The sequence below is a fragment of the Anser cygnoides genome, chromosome 2 (genome assembly GCF_040182565.1).
Source record: "Anser cygnoides isolate HZ-2024a breed goose chromosome 2, Taihu_goose_T2T_genome, whole genome shotgun sequence".
Taxonomy (NCBI): domain Eukaryota; kingdom Metazoa; phylum Chordata; class Aves; order Anseriformes; family Anatidae; genus Anser; species Anser cygnoides.
The window spans coordinates 103,870,103-103,893,079 of record NC_089874.1 but is presented as its reverse complement, the minus strand read 5'-3'; the positions used below and the strand labels follow the sequence as shown (position 1 = coordinate 103,893,079).

The window sequence follows — 22,977 nt, the reverse complement described above, 5'->3', positions numbered from 1 at the left end:
GTGTGAGCAACAGAGGCTTTTCCACTCTGCCTTACCAGCCAGCTGTACTTCCACTGAGAGACCAACATACATGTGAGGAACTGAAGCTGAAAGCTTTGCTTTCAGTGAAAAAGTAGGTTTCAGGTATAACAGAGCTTTTAATGTCAATATTTTATTACTTGTTGGGACAACATTAATAAAACAGTGTTCTGGAAAATTGTAAAAGTCAGTAGTGTTGATTTATTTTTTTGAGAGGTTTTATTTTTGAAAAGAACCATATTTAAACTTGCAAGTTCAAAGCACATTTAGAAAAAAGTTCAGCAATTATGTCCTCTGTGCTATCTACTTCAGAAAAAAGAGAGCACCAACTCTTTTTATATTTGCTATGTAACAGATGTCAGTTATTGATAGTTTTAATTTGCAGGTAATGAAGACCATGCTTGAACTTGTGACCCAAATGTGAAAGGTTTCATATGTACCTCCACAAGCCATTTAGATTTAAATATTGTTTCTTCACCAATAGGGAATTTTATTCCAGAAAGCTGTGAACTATTTTGCTTGACTGGTATAGTCTGAAGTAACTTTTTTTCTTTCTTTTTTTTTTTTTTTTAATTTGAACATTATAAGTGTAATAAATAGGAGTTTAAATTATTTACAAACTATGTTCTATTGAAACTAGCAGCTGCAGGTACACTCTATAATGATGAGGTCTTGACAAACAAGAGTATTGGAGCAACTCTTGATCTAGCTGAAAGTACAGCATGTAATGATAAGCCCCAGAGAAATGAGAATACTGGATCAAGCCTGGGTCCAGTTGCAGTCAGTGGGAGTTCTGAAATCAAGAGAAATTGCTCATGGCATCAGAGGCACTGTGTTATGGTGTAGCATTAAAGTAAATGTGGGTCTTTTCTGTGAACTGGAAGGGAAGGACAATCAAAGCCATAAAAAAGCTGCTCAGATGACACTGTGAAATCTGCTAGCTTCCTGCAACTATACATGCATCTTAAAAGGCAAAGACTTTTTGTTTTAATATCCCTATGTCCATGAACTAAGTATTGTTTATGCTTTGAGGAATGCTTTTAAAATTACATTCTTAAGAAGATGGCTGAAGAGAACTCATCCAACTTTCTTTTTCGTAACTAGGGAAATGGCTGCAACATATAAAGCCAAGAGGAACAGTTTGTCATTATACAGATAGTAGAACAACATTAATTTCTAAGCAGACATACTACATTTTTTAAGACATTTTTTTAATTTAACGTAATCCTTTGTAGTGAATGTTCCGATTTGATACCTATATTTTACCTTGCTCTCATTCATGTGGTCTAATGAACTAGGTATGATTATTAATGTGTAACCAACTTTTGAGTTAGTTTAATAAAATTCTAGGCACCTAGAATTCTAAGTGTTCTAGATATGCTTAGACCTCATACAATTCTGACAGGAGCTGGCTGAAGAAAAGTGTGAAATAATATTAACACTTGAGTTTTTAGAGAGACATTTTCATGTGGAAAAGTAAGACATTCTAACTCCTTTCCACTTTTTATTCCATTCTCTATTCCCCCTTAAAGTTGTGAAAATAAACTACTGCTGCTTTTCCTTTTAGGCAGTCCTGTTTAAGACCAATAGACTTCTGAAAAATAGAATTTTTTATTCAGAAGTGAGAGAAAAAGTTTTGGGTGCACATTTGTCACGATCTCTACCCTGAAAAAACAACCCAAGTGCAACATTTGCTTGACCAGTTTCACCCTCCAGACAGGGAAAATAGGAAACGGAAACATTAAGCAACATATTCCCTTGCTGCAATCTCAGTTAAATCTCACAAATTTCATTTTGATCCTCCAGACCTATGACAACTGCATAGCCAAAAGTTCAGAATGATTAAATATTATAAAGTGACATCTAGAGTTGCTTTGTTTTTGTCTTCAGTGCTTGGTCTCAAAAATTATTGCCTTGTGGTGAATTCTATAATTCCTGGGCTGGTTGTGAATACTTATGTAAGGACTACAAAACTAAGCCCATGATCTGTGTTGTAAAGAATCACAAAGAAGTTAAATAGAATGAATTTGGCCACAGGAAAGTAGTTGCTAGCTATGTCCTAATTCAGGTTAAAATTCACTATGTCAAGAAATTTAGTCAACTGTACTTGATGAGATGAGACCTGAGTCAGGACCAGTTCTCCACTTTGCATTCCTGTCACTATCTGCAGATCTTCATGACTCATGGCATACCTGAACTAGTGTACAAGCAGGTGTACAGGCAATATGGACAATCAATGAATAAGATGCATAGGCTAACCTAACTGTATATAGACCTACTTACAGAGAATTTCCATGTTGCTTCTCCAGTGGGTGAGCACAACTACTCTCATGATTTATTGGTCGTCTTCAGAAAGAGAAAAGCGATATATCATTTCCCTGGTTTTAATAGAAATCCATTTGTGAGGCCCAATTTATCCTGACTTTATCCAGCTTTTGGTCCATAGACAATTAAAATGACTCCTCCCTTTCTCCATTACTCAGCAGATTAGAATTTAGTCTTCCTGTGCAGTTATTGGAAATGCCATTTTGCTATACTCTATTGTCTACCATAATATAATTCTCAGAGAACTTTGATCTAAGAAAGTATTGAGCTATTCTCTTGCTGAAAATGAACACCCCTATCATCAACAGAAACCTTGGTAATGGATTTAAGAATCTTAATTTCAGGAAAACTCATCAAACGTTTTAAAGTACATTTTGTCTTGAAATGAAGTGAAACTGGTGAGAGTGGCACTCAAAAATAGATGTAAATTAGAACAATTTTAAATAAACAAGCACTGATTTTTCTGACATAAGCATAACAAAGATACAGAATAATAAAACATAACCACAGTATGAAGTAGAAGCAATAACATCATTCTGATAAAAATGTGACAAATAATTTATATGTTTGTGTTATGTATAGTTTATCCTCAGTAGCTATAATGAGGTGTTAACACCTTCTATGCCTCTATGCCTTCATATGATGTGAGTAGTTCCAGTAAACACTGCAAATGTAACCCCAAAACTCCCAATTGGGAGAAAAGGGGAGGTAAAACAACTTCCTGTATACTTCACTTTCTTTTTTTTTTTTTTTTTCCCCTTGAGTAGTACTGTTAAACTGTGTGGAGGGAAGACACTCAAAAAGAAAAAAAAAAAGAAAAATATACTAAAAATATACTTTGAAAATATTTACGTGTTAACTGCTGTAATGGAAACTGAATTTATTTACAGAAAACGTACAAGATTCTATGATAAAACAAAGTGGAACAATCAACCTACTGTGTCCATAAACTATACGTGATGATGTTATATATAAAGACTGCTAATACATAGTATAATATAGGAATATAAATATACAATATTTATATGAATAAAAACAAAGTAATAGATAAAATACATAGTAATACAAGAATTAGAAAAATAGGGAAAAAAAAAGGCCATAGTTATCATAAATGTCCAGCAAACTACAATGATTTTGTGTGTATTGCTTTCTTTAAAAGTCTGATTTACCAGAACTGTTTGAACATAATTTGAAGATTGCAATACAATGGCAACAAATGCACTTTCAGAATTATACTTAACAGAAGTGGAAAAGAAAGCATTTGTTTCCTTAGAATACAACCATGTACAGTTACATGTCCGCAAAGAGCAATAATAATAAGAAGGCATTGACCTCCAGCCCCAGTTCAGGCCCAAGAGGTAGGAGAGTCATTGTTGCAAGACCACGGCAACCTGTGCCAGGCAGGTAGGCAGCAGTAAGATAAAAAGTGGATACAGCAGATATAACATCGTCTTTGCTGTCAATGAGCGGTCGTAAGTTAGGTCTCTGACCCGTCTCTCTGATCTGCAGATTTGCATATACACATATGAATATACACATATATGAAATAATTTACAATCACAGTTTTGAATATATTAAAAAAAAAAGGGGGGGGGATTTAATTATCAAAATGATGACTATATCAACTTGCAGAACTATTGAAAGTAATTAGAATTAAGTGGAGCTCCAGGCTGTAGAAGTTCATGCATACAAGCACATGAGATATAAAAGATCTGAATTTTGATTCCTAAATTCTAATTTCTAGTCCTCATAATTTTGAATAAGATAGCAACTGTGAGGCAAGTGTAATAGACTCATATAAGTAGAGAACATTACAACAAGATGTCTGAGTGTATGAACTGCCCAATTTAGTTCAATATGTGTTTTTAAGCCAAGAACAAATTTATCTGTGCAACGCTACTAACTTCCTCCTAGTCTGCCATCTATGTTGTAATGCCAGTGGCACTCTGAAGTGATTTCACCCTTCGTAGTAAAACTGTTGCTCTTACTGGGATGCAGCTGTTTGCTGGCAAATTTGGATGGAAAAAGTCTATTCCAAACATGAAGTTACATGCTAAGGCTGAGACAAGCTAGCAGCACCCTGGTAACATACACAGGAAGCCACCATTCCTGATTCTCTTCGCCCTTTCTCTCTACCACCACTCAATTGCACAAACTGTCTCTTTTTCTTTGTTTAGACTGTGATACTCACCTGATAACTGTTTTCTGATCCAGATGGAAAGTATGGTTTGGTTTGGTTTTGCTTTTTCAGTTTGCCTGTCTGCCTTGATAGATCTTGATTTATCACTAACTGCTTAACGCTAACAGTCTGGAAATGCAGCTCTCATAAACCAATACAGCAACATATGACATTTCTAACCGAAAAGAGTGAAAATTCAGGCACCTATTCAAATTTATGTCATGATTTATCATTAGCTAATTGAACTCCAAGAGATTTAGCTACCTGAGCTGGCTTAGAGAGGTCCATTGAGCACTGGAGCCACTATAAGGAAAATATATGGGCAGGTGGAGGGAGGGAGACAGAAGAAAAATGAGGAAGGCCACTGCTTTTGGTAGTGATACTAATTTAAGCCATATTTACATACTCCTTAATAAAAATAAAGTACGGAAGACACACTGTGAAGAAAAAAAAAAGGGGGGGGTTGAATTCCTTTCCTTCAACTCTGAAAGTCTAATAGTGCCATTTCTGCCAAAAACTAATCCTTTTGCCCCATAAGAGTGACAAGGGGACAGTTTCAGAAACATGAAAACCTTTGGTCAACACATGGGCCAGAAAACTTTATACTTCTGAATCAACTTTTTTTTTTTTTCATTTTAACAGGGAAGAAGGCTCTAGAATAAGATTCCAAAGACCAACTTTTAATTTTGTCTCACACATAATATATTCTAATGCAGAAGTTGCATATGGCAGAAGATGTCTGAAGGCAGAAAAACATTTTTAGGCCATTTGGATCCTTCATGTACAGCAAGAACTCTTAAACTATGCTTTCCAATACTGCCATCATCCCACAGCTGCTGCTGAAGATTCTGGTTAAATTAATACTATGAACGCACATCAAGCAAGAACACCAGCTGGATCCTGAAATTAATTGCTCATTCAAATGCCTGCTATCCAAAGGAAAAGGAGTCCTGAGAAGCACGTATGAATGTAAAAATCGTGTTTGAGAAAAAATTGTGTTACAATTGAACTAAAATTTTCCTAGTCAGGGCCTTCCTTTCTAGTAAGGTTTTTTCTTAGTTCCTGTTTGGATTAGGTTGGTGAACTCCCAATGGTTTATCTAGGAAAGGAGGAACCTACTCTGTTGAAAGAAAATCTTTTGCTATTTATTGCATTTTTGTTCTTTCTTGGAATAACACAGCAGACCAGAAGATTGCTCATACTTCTCATACCAGCAGTACTAGTTTTACACACAAGAGCTACGCTCCATAAGGATTCCTAAATGATCCACTTGGAGCTATTCTTAGTTTTGTTTGTTATACAACTGATAACATTTAATCACAATTGTAAAACATACAGTTTTGATACAAAACATAACAAAAACATAAATAAGTCTAGGTACTTGATATCTGAAAAAGCTAATGATTGTATTATAAAAATAATAATAATTTCCTTTTACAATGCTAATTAGAGTCATCATGCCCTGAAATGGTTCTGGCCTGCCAGCAACTGCGGTCGATCAGACACATAAAGAACCAAAGACTCTTGGATAAAGCTCAAGAAAAGCCTTTAACTCTCCATAAACATCTGAGGCATAAAAATGTAAATGCAATCAGGACACATTCTGACCTCAAATAACTCAGGCAATTAAACAACTCACAGACCTCAACCCACAGATACCCTCAATTTCAGCAGGACATGCAAAAAATATTCTCACAACCTCACGAGTTTCAGTGATTTCTCTTTCAACTTCAAATCAGTTGTGTGGGTGAGCAGCAAGTCACACAAATAATCTCACTGACTCTTATGCGATTAGATAGATGAGCAAATTATGCATATCTTTGCAAAATCAGGTTCTCGATTTGCATCGGATATGTGCCACAAGCAGGAAACGAATGATGAAAAAGCTTCTGAAGGCACTGTTTTACCAGCTCAACATCAGTCAGCAAGCATTACTTTCCCCAATTTATATTGTCCACAGATTTGAAAACCTAACCCTCTGCTATTCACTTCCGTCAGTCTCACGCATCCTAAGTTAGAAATTGTTTTGTTGCTCTTCATTTTATTTTCAAAAAGGGACCGGCAAGCAAGCAAGCAGCCTGCTTGGCTGAAGTTTCTGTGGCACAGCTGATGTGGCTGGAGTTTAGCGGCACTCTGGGCAATCCGTGAAGCAAAGTTCAACGTGAAAATGCCTCTTCTCGCACATCGCTCTCAGGCCGAGGGAGGCGAAGAGGGCACGGAGACACCGGAGGGGTCAGCCTCTGGGGGTGTGTGTGGGGAGCTCCTCAGGGGGTGCAGCACGAGCGGAGTCGCCCAAAAACTAGGGAAAGAAAGAGACACGCAGAGAGAAAATAAATAAAGTAGCTCGCTATGCACTTTATTTATGAGGTTCCACAGGCAAGGAGAGCCTTCAGCAGCCGGGGGAGAAAGGGGGCCGGGCGCTAGGGAAGGCCCCGAGCAGGCGCCGGCCGCCCCCCGCAGGCTCCCCGCGGCCTGCCCGAGCCCCACGGCGCGGAGCGGCGGAGCCCTGCGGCGGGGAAGGGAACGAAGGGAAGGGAAAGGAAGAGAAGAAGGGGCCCGGCCGCCCCGGCCGGGGCAAGCGGGGAGGCGGAGGCAGGACTCGGCAGGAGGAGGGCGGGCGACCCGGGCCCCGCCGCACCCGCCGCCGGGCTGAACGCGGCCTGCGGCAGGCTGTGGCCATCGCGGGCTCGCCGCCCCCGTGCGCCCCTCGGAGGACGGAGGGGTGGGGGCAGAGGAGGCGGAGGAAGCGGCGGCGGCGCCAGGAACAGGGAGGCGGCGGCGGCACGGTGAGGGAGGGAGGGAGGGAGGGAGCCGGAGCCGGGCCGGGCCCCGCCGGAGCAACAGCAGCACCAGCTCCTCCTCCTCCTCCTCCTCCGGCTCGGTGAGTCCCGCTCTGTCGCCTGGGAGGCTGCTCGCCGCCCAGCCCGGATGCCGGCGCAGGCCGGGCCGCGCCGCCGAGGTGCCCGGGGAAGGAGAGGCCCGCGCCGGGAGCGGGGCACCGCGGCCTCCGCTGGGTGAGCGTCCCCGGGCAGCGGGCGCGCAGAGCCCGGCCGCCCCCTCCTCCCTCCCGCCCCGTCCCGTCCCGTCCCGTCCGCCGGTGGCCGCGGGGGTAGAGCCGGCGATGGGCCCGGCGCGAGGTTCGGCTCGCCCGCCTGCCTCCTGCCGAGCCACGGCCCCGGCCTCTCCTCTCCTCTCCCTTTGTTTGCGCCGCTCCCCGAGCCCGCGGCGGCGCCAGGCCCTGCGGAGGCAGCGGGGCTGCGGCGCGGCCTGCACGGCGGGGGGCAGCGCCCTGGCGGGGGGCTTAGGCCCGGCCTCGATCCCCGGCCGCTGCCCGGATCCCCCCTTTGGGGCCAGCCGTAGCAGCTGGGTGAGGCTGCGTCCTCCCCGCCCGCCCTCCGCTTTGGGTCCGGGGGGGTCCCCGTCCTGGGCAGGGCGGGTGGCCAGAGGTGGCATTTTGTGCCCCTGCTGCGGGGGCTTGAGCTCTGGATGAGCTCCAGGGAAGGTGAAGCTGTGAATGTCATGTTATTGTTAGCCGAGGGTATGCCAAGGGCTCCTGAAGGGGCGGGAGAAGCGTTGCTTTCTGTGACAGGCAGCACTTAAAAGCTTAAAAAACTTAACACTTTTTTTTTTCCTTTTTCTTCTAAACATCAACAAACAAAAAACCCCAAACTTTCCTGGCTTTCATTGTTCTTCAAACTGCCTCTTGCATTCTCTTTCCCCAGTGGTGCCACTTCTGTCAGAAAAAAATGGTTCTGGCTCATGCCCACTCATTTGCCTGAGAAAAACGCCTTTCCAAAACACTGAAGTTTTAGGAGATGCAGAGAATGCTGCTGTGATGTGAGATGCATTGAACACGACTTTCTTTTTCCTTGGTTCTTTCATCTTTTCTCCCCGTGTTTTCAAAATCCCATTCACTTTGAACATGGTATTTTCCAGCAGAGAATGTTACATTGTTAAAGTAGGAGACACTGGGAGTAGAACACACTTCAGATAGGGAAAGTGCCTCTTCCAGTTATGAAATCCTTGGGCCCTTTCATGATTAGGTCTCAACCCCTCTTTCCTACCTGCCAGTAATGTTTACACCACGTCCAGCCTCTTAATACAACTGTAGTTAAAAATACCTGCTGCAGGCCTCCTTTCTTAGAGAGCTACAGAAGTACTTGAGGAATAATACATCTGCATTTCTGCCGTGGGTAGAAAAAATAGCATTATTTTGTTTCATGTTAATAAGACCGTCCTTGGATTGTAGAAAATATAGAAGCTTCAGTGTAGTTATGGGATAAATTACTCTAGCTGGGCCAGAAGACTTAAACCACTGGAGAATATCTGGGTATTTTTGGAGTCTTCTGCAGCAAGACAGTAAAGGTAGCTCACACTTTTCTATGTAACTTACCAAGGCGTTTTCAAAGTGCTTGCTTTGACATAGTGAATCTTTAATGGAGTGTTCATTTTTTACAGTATATTTCTTGTTATTATGGCATAACATGATGGAACTGAGCTTTTACTTAAAGCAGGCTCACTTGTTGTGTATGCTGAATTCAGCACCTATTCCCTATATCCTGATTTATGAGATTTAAACATATTTCCCCCACCCCCAATTGAAATTCAATGAAACTAAGCCTTGAAATTAAGTATGAGCGATCACAGTGTAGTGTTATGTAGAGATATCTGCATTTGCTAACTTGCAAGGCTGTGGAGTAGTAGGGAAGAAGCACTGTATTGTTTCCAGAGCTTTTGTGAGTGTCTTCATTGTGCTGCATATGTGCAGCATCAAAGTGTTCTTACAGTTTCAGGCAAAATACTGCGTAATTCAAAAAGTTGACATTGTGAAATCAGAAAAAAAATGTTAACTTATATTGGTGCTGTTAATTTATTTATTCTGAGACTGTGAAGTTGGTCAGTCAGATACCTTGGGTTACTCTTAGAGAAGGAGGTTTTGACAAAATAATAACTTGGTCCACATTGTTCTGCAGGTGGATTACACATCCCAGCTCTGCCTAGCATGATGAAGTAGTGGAGTGAGAGAGTGGACTCTTAATCAGGAGTTCTTCTCCAGAAGCAAGTGAATTCTTTGTGCTATTATGAAGACTTATATTCATACAGTAACTTGCAAATCAGTGTTTGAAAGAGTTTTCCTAGTAGTGTTGCCTTGAGTTGACTACATATTTGCTACATATTTGCTGCATCACTGCTAGCAAAACCGAGGCCACAGTCCAGAGTCATTCCTTACTCCTGTGCCTTATTTGCTGTACTTCCTTCCTAGGCCTACACTGTGCTATTTTGGTAGCGTTTGGGTAGTGCAGTGTTGTAGGGAGTTGAGTGATAACATAAAGTAGATGGAAAGGAGACTGGTCTTTGCTGGTGTGTCCCAGCTTTCTCTTGGTAGTGCTTTAATGTGTATTAGCAACAACCAGAGAGGCTTGTGATGTTTCAAGGAGGCAAATATAGTATTAGGAGTATAAAAGTAAACATAATGCAACTCGGGAGTGCAAATACTAAAGTGTATTGAGTAGAAATTGGGCAGGATGGGGATTGAAAAGCAGAATAGAGAGTTCTTATGCAATTTAACTCTATATTTCTATAAAGTGTTCGAAGAAGTACAGAACTTGAAGTTTGCTTTCTTTTATTTTTTTTAGTGAAATAGCAGTATCTGGTAATGTACCTCATCTTTGTATTTCTGCCAAAATCTAATTTCATTCCATTTTAATATATGCTTATTTTCTGGAAATACTAGTCTTCAGAAAACAATAGATGTACAGATGCAGAGCTCCCAGGTTCTTATGAACGCCTCTTGTGAGACACTCCTATGAATCCTAGTGGCTCCCTAGCAAAATAAAAGAGTCTTGAAAATTTTCTGTGAGAATTTCAGATGGCGAGATGCATACAGTAGTGTGTTTTCTAGAAAACAAGATTGTGCTTGCAATGGAATATTCCTTGTCCATGTTTAAAAGGCAGCTTCATACCACTTAAATATTCTTCTGGTACAACAGAGTGTAAAGACAGGTGATTCATGGTAGATTCCTTCTGCTACCGATATTTCTGCATTTTTCTTTAGAAATAATTGGATTCCAAATTAAAACATATGAGCATGTGTTAACAGAAATTCGTAGAAATTCATTTAAAAACAATTAGTTTTGCAACAAATATTAAAGTGCTGTAACTTTGCACTTCTTTAGTGTTAGAGCTTTTTGTTTCTCCCAGTAGCTTACTAATAATACTAAAACAAAAACGGCTCACCCACTTCAGCCTCTCCTGGTGGTTAAAACCAAAACCTCAAGAAACTGGCCTTGAATTATTGCCCTGGATGAAAACGGGAAGCTGATAGTATGTGAGATGTTGTCTAGTAGATCAAATATATAAAGAAAGTTGCAAAAATGTTGCTAGAGTCTACATAGACTGACATTAAAAAGGCAATGAGGCAGAATCTGATTTAGACTGCTTATTGTGAGAATTAAAATTTTCAGATCAGAGTTAGAAATTTAGCTTTCTGACTTCTTAAATTGGCTTAAGTAAAAGGTATTCCAGATTTTTTCTTCTACCAGTCTTCATGGTCTTCTGACTCTTCTGTCATGTATGGGCATGCAAACAATAAGCATCTGCAGTTCCAGATAATTTCAGCAAGTTTTTAGGTGGATGGCTTTGTAAATCTGACTACTGTTTGTTAAAGGCGGTAATAGAGATTCAAGGACCTATCTTTACTATTAGAGCTTTCTTTTTTCTTTCTTTTTTTTTTTTTTTAAATAAACTATTATTTGTCATTTATTTTTTTTCTGGAAAATATCAAGATAAAATATTTGGGAAATTATTTGCCCTTTTCAGTGTCCTGATTCATTCACATAACATTATGAATTCTCAGGAACTCTGCTTTGTTTATGGAAAGGATGTAAGCCACATGCTACCTAAGAAATTGTTCCTGGGTTGCTACATTGCCAAGAAAAGTATGTAAGTTAAACATAAATCTTTGTTTAGCGAGGATGCAAGTACGTTAGCTCTGTCATTGTTCTAACTGTGACTTTATTTTTCAGACTCCTTCAATGGAGTTTTATTCTTCTTGTTTGCAGTTAATCCCAACCTGAAGAAGTCATATGTAGGTATTTCTATCCAGGTGCTGCTCTCCAAACATTGCTTCCGATTGTGTGTATATATAGGGCACACAGAACACATGAACTTTCTTGTCTTCTGATGAAACATTCTTTTTTTTGAGATTTGCCAAGTGCAGTAGGTTGGCACTTCTAGAAAATCTTAGATTTGTAAAGTATGTGGGCTTTTTGTTATAAACACCAAATAATTTTGCTGTAAACTGCTGTAAAAGTTTTGGATGAGAGCCATTTTCTCTGGCAGTGAAGGTATAAATAGATGTTAGTGTTGTTTTTTTTTCATAGCTCATTAAGTGGTCTCTAGTTTAAAAAAAAAAGTTAAACAATGAAAATGAACCTCTAAGTATTGTTAGGTAAAACATACGCTTATGTGGTATTTTTCTTTGCTTTCCAAAGCAGTTTATAATCAGCAGCTGTATTTGTATTATTTAGCTTGCGTGGTATGAGATACAGATCTGTAAGAGGACTTGTGTAAGGTTTTAATAGTCTTGAGATAATGTGGTGAACACAGCTAGCAGATAAATTGATGAGTGTCAGGATTTGAGACCACAGAGTTAATACCTTGGTTATTGTTCCTCAAGGATATTCAGTATTATTTAAAACAATACATAGATTGCTTCTCTTGATGACAAAATTGTTGGAAATGAGATTCTAGTCAGGCTTGGTTTTACAGTGTGTGATCTCTGTTTTTCTTGAGTAGTTTTATTCTTAATTAATCTTGACGTTCTGTGGTAAATGTGCTAAAACAGCAGTTTGTAGGAGTCTTGAGTAGGTGATTTTTTTTTTCCTTCTCTGAAGCAGTCTGTATTCCTCAAATAAGTTGAGAATAAATTACTAGGCTACTCCAAATGTTTCCAAAGTGTGCTTGTTTGATCCCAAGATGTGTCTGATACAGCAGTCAAGCTTGCTTTCCTTTTTGTTCCTTCTGATTTAGGGAATCCCCAGACTTTGCCTTGGTAAGTGCTACAAGACCTGGGCAGTTACAAGCTATAGTGTTAACTGTGTTTCTGGCATTAGTAATGGGTTTGAATACTCTTAAAATCCTTTACGTACTCTTTTGGTTGGTAATCAGGTATCAGATTAGGAGGTTTATTAACTGAAATAAAGAAATGGAGACTGGTGGCATCAGGTAGAAGGTTTTTGATTACAGAAAGTGTGCCTTCCAGGGTGAGATTTGTAGAAGCTGTATGCCAAAAACAGGATAGGCAGCTTTTTCAGGATGACACTCGTCTTTCAGGCACTGGTGAGAACTCTGTGACTGAGGAATTCTCACTGGATTCACTGAACAGAAGCTGTTTGTGCAAGCATATTGGTTTTGATGAAACTTGTACTTGGAAAGGCTTCCAGGCTGGAATTTTGGTCAGCCCAAGGAGACTGATTCCAGAATAGTTGGTTTGTGCATTCAGAGGTACAAGTCTCTAGGTTTTATGTAAGATCTCAAGTCTGCGTCTGTGTAAGGTAGGAGTCTCATGGCATTTTTTCCCCCCTCCTTTTCCCTGTTTGGTGGAAAAGAGGCAAAAACCAAATCTCATCCAGTGCTTTCTAAAACTTTGACTTTTCTCCTCTTCTTGGATTTTGAAAAGAAGAGAGCTTTCGGCTAATAAAAAGTAATGTTGAGAAGTAATAAGGGATTAATCATAAAGCTTTGGCATGATTTTGTGCAAAAAAAACCCTAGTTGCTTGGGGGAAAACTTAAATGCAAATGTAATTATTCTTCAGTCCCTTGCTGAAGGGTTAAAAGAGTCTGTGCTGACCAATGTATTAGCCTTATTTGCAATTTAATCCAATGATGGTCGAGAGAACAAGGTGAAGGGGAGCTATGTCAGTACTGAATCAGATGCGTTTTCTTTATCCCCCTCAAACAGGTGCTTTTTGGAATCTGCTGTATTTTAAATGGCTTGGCATGGAAAACAGGAATAGAAAGTCTGTGTATGAGCATTGAAAAGTGTGTGCCTATTCTCATGTTTTTTAATTGGGTTAATACATTTTTTATAGTGTGTGTAAGTTTAAATTTTTGTCAGAGAGAACAGGAGAAAAAACAGAGTCTGTGCGCATGTATATGTCTGTCTCTTTTTCATGCTTGAAATTTCAAGCTTAGCAAGCTTTTGCAGCAGGGCTCCTATACTCCTGGCTCTGCAGAAATTTGACCTTAGTCTGGAGATAGCTATCTTAAGGGCTTTGAGTTTGTATAAATTTCATGCAGCATGTTACTTCGTATAGACAGTGAAAACTTCATCTTTGATCCTGCACATGAGAATTTATACACCAATGTGAAGTTGCGTGGTGTAAGACCCCAATTCTTCAAGTGCAAGCTAAGAGTAGTGTACAGTGAGCAGTCCCATTGAGTTAAATGTCTGCCCACAGTTAATTAATCTTTGTTGGGCTGAGTGTTAATATTAGGAAAATCAGTTTGTTTAGGGCTGTGTGGAAAATTGTTATTAAAAAAAGAAACAACCACCACTGACAAAACAAAACAAAACAACAAAAAAGAACACAAATCCCCCTCCCCTCTGAGCTTTCCAGCGTGCATCACGACAAAACGGTGTCTGTCTAGAAACTTTAATATATTCTTTCTCCATTTGATGTGCTGCTTGGGATAGCAGGACGTCTCTGGCTGCAGGTGATTAGAGTGTAGGAGGGGAAAAAAAAAAGCAGTCCCTGATCTTAATCATGAATAATTAAGAGTCTCTCTAGTTTTGACCCCAAATTAGAGAATTTACATGTAGACTAAGCTTTGTCAGAACGGGTGTAGTCTTGTAAAAAGGTTTTATTCTGGCAAATTGGGACTTCATTAAAAAGATTGCTAAGCAGCCTTCCCCATGCAGTCAAAATTCCATTCCTATTCTGGTCAATGGGCTGGTTGTGCCCTGTTAATGTATGTGGGTTTTGCTGTTGTTCGTCTTTCCAAAAAGCACCCTCTAGACTTAAAAGGACTGTCAATTGTGAAAACCTGTTTAATGTTTCTCCTCCTGTTTTAAGGGAAACAAAGTAGTAAAGTAATTTTATGAGATTATATGGAGATAATAATCTCTGTACAGGTGTGTTTACCCTGTATATTTGACAGTACTTTGAGCACAGCCATTTCTACTGTTACCCTTATATGGCTAGGCTCTAAACCATAAAAAAGATAATTAGCTTACTCTTTGTTCTTATTGGGCCTTCTGCCAGTGACAATGGGAAAGAAAATATTTTAAATAAGTTATGTTTTACATTCTCATTTTCCCAAATGTAGTGCTTGGATTACTGTCAGCAGTGGGTCCTAAGAACTCAGAAAAGCAGTCAGTCCATCGGCAAGAGGTGCTAGGATGAACTTTCTGGTCAACAGATTTAGGTTCTGTTGCCAGAGGGTGTTCGCTGCTCGCTTCAGGAGGTACCTTGAGTTTATTGGGGTCTGAGAAGCTTTCCTCTTGGGCCCCAACCTGACTGGGATCCACCAGTCATAGAATCACAGAATCATAGGATATCCAAGTTGGAAGGGACCCACAAGGATCATTGAGTCCAACTCCTGGGTCCCCAAAGGACCATCCAAAAAATCAGGCCATGTGTCTGAGAGCATTGTACAAATACTTCTTGAACTGTGGCAGGCTCTGTGCCGTGACCACTTCCCTGGGGAAGTCAAATCAGTCTTCAAACAACAAGAAGGAAGTTCTCTCCTGTTCTCTGTTTCTTTCTGCTGGCTTGTCTGTGAAATAAACCCCACTTTCATTTCATGAACTGGACCTGCCTTATTGACCATGAGAGACTCAGCTTCAGTGTCTGATTCTCTTCAAAACTGCTTGTATAAAATTGGTGAGCTTGAGGTTAAAAGTGATCCTAGCCTAATCTTCCTGTATGCATTTTAATACAGATACCAATTTTATTTTTTAAGTAAGGAATATGCAGTTAATAAAAGAATCACGACAGTTTAAAAGTATCATTTTCAAATGTCTTATTCTTAAGGATTTCATCTTTCGTAAAGCTTTAAAACTGTCCCAGCATTGTTTAGCAGTTGACAGGCTAGGTTATGAATCATGGAGAGTCCAAATAAAATGCTGGAGATACCAGAAATAGACTATATGGGAATGAGGATTACACTAAAACAATTTGGAATCATAGTAGTGGAAAAGAGAACAGTGTTACAAGCCTTCTTCAGTCTTGTGTTTGTGTGCTGTACTCTAAGGAACCTGATCGTCCATAATTTTTTTCTGCTTGTCTTGTATGGAACATTTTCTGATCCTGAAACTGAAGTCAAATCGGTAGTGAAGCTTTATATGTTGTTGTTGTTTTACTTAAGTATCGGTTCACCAGAGCACAATGGGAAAAATGTGATTAGCTATGTTAAAATAATCTTAGTCTTTCAGTGCTTTGATTTTTGAAAGAATGAGTGAGCATTTCCTCCCTACGCCTCCAAATTTGATGTTATTTAGAGCTTAAAATGATTACTGGGGTCCTTAGAAAGGAAGATGTGGGCATTAGAGAGTTTGTGTATTTATTAAATATTATCAGATCTAGTAATTTTATGATAAGCACTTAAATAAGAACAAATAACGGGGGAAAATCTTTTCAAGCAAAAGGAATGCTTGGGTTTATTTTGAGATTAATTGTTGAAAGGCAGTTTAAATTTGGTCTTGCTCACCTGTCATAAGTGATTTTTTCTCCTTGCAGAATATAGCAAGTAAGTCCAACCTAATGGATTACTTTCCATGTACCGTTAGTAAAATTAGATTAAAATTAATATTTTTTAACTTTACAAATTAAGTTGCTTCTGTATTGTACTAGCTTGTGGTGACCACAATTTGTAAGCCTCTCAGTGTTTATTACTGTCTTTGTCTCTGAAAATCAAATGCTTTTGTTTAGTAGTAATGGGAAATTGTATGCTGTCTTCATCAGTACGAGGCATTAAGTCATTTGAAAGAAGTCAGCACTTCTTTATTTTGTCAAAAAATATTTGGACTTTGGTTTAAAGAAGGTTTAAGACAAAAATTCCTATTCAAACCTCCTTTTGTAATACTAACTGCAAATGTTATGATTTGTATGTAACCAACAAGATTGTGGGAGGTACTCATGGAGTGTTGCACATGTTTATTTCCCTGAGTGTAGCGGCTCTTTCAGCCTTAAACTCTAGGTGCTAAAAGACATGGTGAAGATGGAGTTAAGAATCTGTTCGGTAACTGTTTTGTTTGGATAGAACATTCCTACTAACTTGGAGAGAGAGAAAAGCATATTCACTTGGGAAGAAGTTATTAAAAGTGTTTTTCCAATAATGCTATATATGTAAACTTTTACTTGGCTTTAGTTTTTCCCTTCTGTTAAGTACCCAGAACAAACCAACATTAATCTCAGTTGAATTGCACCTTGCTAAATAGCATAGGTGTTCCGCAATAGAAATGATATGCGAACATAACTATGTAAGACTGGGTTCTTTATGCTTGATGTAAAATTCTCTTTTGCCTTTAAAATCAATTCCTAAGTGAGTGAGCGGAGTTGTTACTGATCTTTATTGTGGACCATGTAATAGGTAAACATTGGGCTTAGGGTCCACATGACAAAAATAATCTACAATACAATATAAATCTAAATATATAAATATCTAAAACTTCCCTTGTTTGTGCATACAGGTTTTACAGGCTGCAAGCAGTCCAGTCTGCATTTCCCAGTGATGTGAAATACAGGACCTACAGCTTGGTAGCTAAAGCCATCACTCGGAGCATAAGACAGCCAAGTTACTCAGCTCTGCCCCTTCTGTAATGGGGGCTGCCTTGAACACTGTCCTGTTGGCTGCTCTGAAGTACAGAAAGCTTTCTGTCTGTTCTTTTAAAGCTCTTCTGGTCTGTGGAAGGTTAATGGAGCTGAAGAAGAAAGGGCTAGAGAGGGTGTGTGTTCTCTCAGCCCAGTGGCCTAAGGATCTGCCGTGGAGGGGGAAAACCTGGGATTGACCATCTGGCCCAGTTCATCTTATGTCTTAAGCTATTTCTTCACAATAGAGTATCATAATCAAGAATAAGTGAGAATATCCCTTCCATGATGGCTGGGACCACTGTCCAGGATGCTAGAATTTGTAGTTTGGTTTTCCCATGGAGCAAAGTCTTTATGTGATGTGGAAGGTTATGGTAATTATTTATCCACTTATTGTGGTGTCCAGAAAAAGAAGTAGTTGACACAGTCCTTTATGCAACATGATTCTGTGAGGTGCTTCATGTTTTCCTTTCAGAACATGCCTTAGGAGCTATGTGAAGGCACAGCCATGACTCCATGAGTTAGGCATTGATATAGTTCTGCTCAGATGAGGTACTTCTGGAGATTGTTTTGATTGTTTTTTTTTTCTTTTTTTTTTCTTGCAAAAATAAGGTTAAGGACTGCGGAGGAGGTTTCAACTAAAAAATAATACTAATAAATTGGAATTTAGGTACTTCCTAATAAAGCAGTTCCCCACATGTGAAGGGGAGAGGGGTGTTGATGAACATTTTAAATATCAAGTCCTAATTTCTGTGGACTCTTCAGGAACCTGACTCTTCTAGTATGCTCTAAGTATTTGCAGTGATTTTTGGAGAAGTTACTTATGCTTAGGTACTGAAAAAAAAATCTTAACTTGGACAAAAATCAGATGCTTTATCTCTATTTTAGATAAGACTGGTTGTAGTTCTGACCTTTGCAGTTTGTCAAAATGTACTTTGCTTTGAATTGTATTTTTGGAAAGCAGGCCACCAACCTCAGATCTGTTGTGTCACAGGCAGAATGTGGTAGGAATTGTGAGAATAGTCCGTGCCTTGCTGGAGTCACCAGTTAGCAAACTCAGAGCGTTTTTCATGTAAGGCTTAAGCTCCGGAGAGGGATATTTTTGGCCTATTTGTCAGTCTGAATTCACTTTCTTTGCAGGTTGCAACTTCATTAATGGTTTAGATAACCTTGTGTCTTGGTATCTCGTTCTTTGTTTTTCTGCATCTTTCTAACCCCTTGAGATATATACTACTGATGGATCTTCCGCTTATCATAGGGTTACCTGATAATCCTTTGTACTGTAAGATGGGTAATTCATTTGCTTATTGCCTTGATAAACTTTAAGCAGTTGGGCTGAAAAGACTTAAAAATTCAGCAGGCATTTTATAAAGTTTTGAGGAATGTCAGGAAGTAGAATCATTACTAAAGAGAGGACAGTGATAGAAGCTATCCTGAAAGGTTGGGTGTTTCTCCACAGAATGATGAAACCCAAGGTCCTGTGTTCGCCTATTTCTGTATTGTCAGCAAATTCCTGAAAGGGACCACAGGCTTAACTGATTGATCTCTTGCAGTGGATGACAGTTCGCTGCTGCTGCAATTAACTACTTGAGTTACACCCATTTTGTTCTGTTGTCACCATATACTTCCATGGCGAAATGAGGGAGGTTTCAGTTTTGAGTAGGCAATTGTTCAAAGCCCCCTACAGGTCAAGCCCTCCCTGCCCCAAATCGTTCCACGTCACGAAAATTCAAACTTCAGGTTTCAGAATGAAAGGACCTTAATTTGGCCTGCTGGTGCATATATATTATTATTCAGCTCATGAATCCGTCTAAAAGAGTGGAAATAGAGCTCTCCATATTCTGTCTCATGAAATGCTGAACAGAGCGTTGAATACCTATGTCTTAACAAGTGTCAGATATAGAGACAGCAAAAATTTCCTTAGCGAAGCCAATAATTCTGTTTGTGAGCTCTGGAATTTGGAGTTTAATTAGTATGCTGTAAGTTAATGATGGGATCATACACTTCAAAGGGTGATGAAGAGAAGAATTAATGTAAACATTTTTATTCTGTGTATGAGGCAAGACAGAGAAGAGAATTGCTCAGGCAACCCTTCTGGCTTTTCTCAACTTCTACGTTCTTGAACTCTGAACCTTAATGAAGTCTTCTGCTATGTTTCCTATATAAGTAGTTCATATAAAGGATACAAAAACATGTTTTGCAGTATACTGTTGTTTAAGAGTGAAAACAAGGGATTTTGCTCACCATTAGAAGTTGTTACAGAAGTTGCCTTAGATTGGTTTAGTATTTATTGTAAAATTTCCGGGAAAATAAAATTGCTGGTGCAACTGACTTTATTATTTATTTCTATTTCAGAAATAAAAATCTTGAATACATCTTGATATTTAGAAAATGTTTTCAATTCTTAATGTTCTTGCTAGTGACTTATTACATTGATATAAAAGGTATTGCTTGAGCATTTCTCGTTTTGACTGCTGCTCAGAAGTAAATAAAAACACATCACAATGACAAACCACATTTGCTTCTAATGAACATATGTAATATCTTAGTGGTTGGGGGTAAACATATTTTTTGTCTGTGCTACAGTGAACAAGTTTTGTGAAACACATGGCTCTGTGAGGAATGGAACTGTTTAATCCCAGTTTCCTCCCTGGTTCTGGAGATACTTCTGAACTGTCAAGAAACCTTTTCCTGTATTTCAAAAATTTCCATTCCTTGGATTTTATATATATTTATATATATATATATATATATATATATATCATATATAAGAATATACAAATTTTTGCTATGGCTGCTCCCTCAGTTGAGACTGTCTGCTGAACTGATTAAAACATTAGTGTGGCAGTCCTGAAGAGGATGCAGTGTATACAGACAGAAACAGCCATGCTTGGTCAAGCTTTGTTTCTATAGGAAGCAAGGCAAAACCAAACTATATTCACTGAATTTAACTCTGAACTTTTCACAGCTGGCTAGGGGACTAGGTTGCTTGAGTAGTACCTGTACTTTTTGAATTACTGTATAACGGTGTTTTATCTAGTTGCTATTTTTTCAAAGATTGGGAAATCCCAGCTTGACTAAAAGTAGTTACTTAAATTTAGCCAATGCATTTTCATCCCAGGTGAAACACTTCATGTTTCACTTAGCATATATTTCACTTTAAATCTGTCTTACAATGAATGGTGGCACATAACTTTCACATTATGCATGTTGTGTTTGTGCTAATGGTGTACATTTGTAGTAAAACAATTGGTTATTACTTTGGAAAAATGTGTTTAATAAATCAATGAATAAAAAAAGGTGTGTGAATTTCGCACACACAGAAATTAGCTTTCACTTCACATGCTTGGGAATTTATAGAACATCAGCTGTCAATTTTTGTATTGTTTCAGAATTTTCCACTGTGAGAAATTAAAGGAACCAAGTGATTTAGTATGCATACAAAAGCAAAGGTACGGATATAGGAGTCTGCGTGAGTGTGAAACATATTAAATTGTTGAGCTGTATGGAAAATGAGTGCCTTCATATGGGGCAAGTATTATGTGGTATTGATATTAAACTCTTTTGTATAGTCTGGAGGAGAAGGGTGGTATCCTTGTGGTGTCCTTGGACCATTAATTGTATATACCTCTCTAATAATTAAGTGAAGAAGGTCTGAAAACAGATCAGTTTCTTCCTCTCTGTGATTCTGAGGAATGTCTTTTATTAATTGCTTCTTCTTCCTCAGCGCACTTTGAGGTTTCTGCTGGTGTGTGAACGTTGTATGGGTGCTATAATGAAAGATCTTCCCACTCTTCTCTTTAATCAAGGCCCTGTGCTCTCTTTCCCCTCAGACCATAAATGGGTCCACTTAATCTTTATATTTATGTAGGGGGTTAACTGCATTACAAAGGATTGCTGCATCTTAGCCTAAATTGAGAGGATGGAGTGGTATCTTCTAATGAAAGAAAGCTTTTATTGTTATTGAAAGTGGCAGCACGGTAGATGTGGCAAGGGTGATAGCTGTGAAGATCTCAGAGAACCTGCCTGGTCATGTGGATTTAAAAAGTGTTTCAGCCCCAGACAGAAAATAATCTAGTTGAGGTTAATTTGAAGCCACAGGTGCAGCTTTAATGAATTGCAAGATCCAAGGCAGAGTGGTAGGTACAAAGTGGTGTAAGACCACAGTGTATTGCCGTTTGCACAAACCCTCTAGACAAGCTGAATATTGGAAAGTGAGTCTTACTTCAAGCACAGATCCTGAAAAAGCAGGATTTTTTAATTATTATTTCTTTATAATACATTTTCCAACTAGTTTCTATCTGTTTATTTTAAAAGCTTATCTCAGCATCTTTTGTTTCAACTTGTGTATGTGTTAAATTTCTGTGGAATAAGAAAATTGAAGAAAAAAGGGATGAAACTCTTAAGAGTTTGTTACTACCGGAGTAGATTAGATATCTAAATTTGGATTATTACTTGAAGAAAATCATGTTCTTACTATTTAATTAATAAGTTCATGAGATATTTTGACAAAGTTGATTTTTCTCCCTGGCATTTTGCAACTGATTGTACTACCTTGAAAGAATTGTTGCAGAATGTGGATCTGTTTTTTCACATCTTTGATACCAGTTAGTGTTCTTTGTAGGAGCAAAGTTCCATATACCTACATATATTTCCTCTTGTCTGTCAGATAAGTATAAAATAAAGTGCGAAAGTGAACAGTTTACACCTTGATGCTCAAGATGTTAGTCTAGTTTTTCAAATAAGTGCAAAGAAGCCATCAGTTGAGTAGAGAGCAGGCTTAATATAAAAGTTAGTTTTAACTTTGATTTTTCTATGAATGTGACTTCATAGCTCTCCTGACTTGTTCCTTAGGTTTTTCATCCCCGCTTGTCAAAAAAAAAAAAAAAAAAAAGGAGTATCCTATGTTGTGATTAAGGAAAGCATCATTACTGTTGCCAGTCAGACTTCTTGCTTGGTGCTAGAATGTGTAAACACTTCTTCCTCCAGATTTCAATCTAAACGCTACTTCCTCCAGATTTCAATCTACACCTCATTTTCATGACAGGTGAACTAGACAGGCAGAAGCTAATGTGATTATTATTACAAATTATTAGCTCTTAATTTAAGGAGAATGGCAACATAAAATCTTTATACTGGCAAGTAGCGTAGTGGACTTTCGTCATGTATATGGTGATCCTGTGTAAGTGCTGTAGGTTTCAACAGAAAAATGGTCTGAGGCTTCTGTTTCTGTTACCTTTCCTGCATTTTCCTTGTTCCCCTCACATTGTGTTCCTTTATTTTCTAGCATTATTTTTGGGGATGCAGTTAAGTATGCACTTGTGTTAATTGAAAGATGAGTTTCTGTATTGTCCTTTAAATACGTGTCTAGTGGAGTGGATTGGTGGTGGAAGTTTGGTCTAAGAAGCTGAATGTTTCCTTTGATAATGTAGGAAAGATCATTCTGTCTTCTCATCAAAATGATCTGTTGGCAGTAGGCCCTTTTCAGCTGTTTTGGTTCATGTTTAAGGAAGTTACATACACTGATGATGTTTCCCTGCTTGCAGTAATACTAGCATGAATTAGCGCAACGTGTAAAGGATAAACTTTTACACAAAAGTCACTATCAGTACAAGTCAATACGAAGTGGTAATATTAAGCTGT

General features: G+C 38.9%; 1 protein-coding gene across 2 annotated transcripts in view; it reads left to right on the top strand.

The window, feature by feature from the left end:
- Positions 1-7,274: 7,274 nt before the first annotated feature.
- The window catches only part of SOCS6 (suppressor of cytokine signaling 6), a 28,040-nt gene continuing 12,337 nt past the window's right edge, over positions 7,275-22,977 (top strand). Inside the window, exon 1 of one of the 2 annotated variants that reach the window (XM_048080888.2) lies at positions 7,275-7,403. The gene's annotated coding sequence lies outside the window, so the exon portion shown is untranslated. Of the gene's footprint in view, positions 7,537-22,977 lie in introns of both variants that reach the window. The other variant, XM_048080887.2, reaches the window with a different exon arrangement.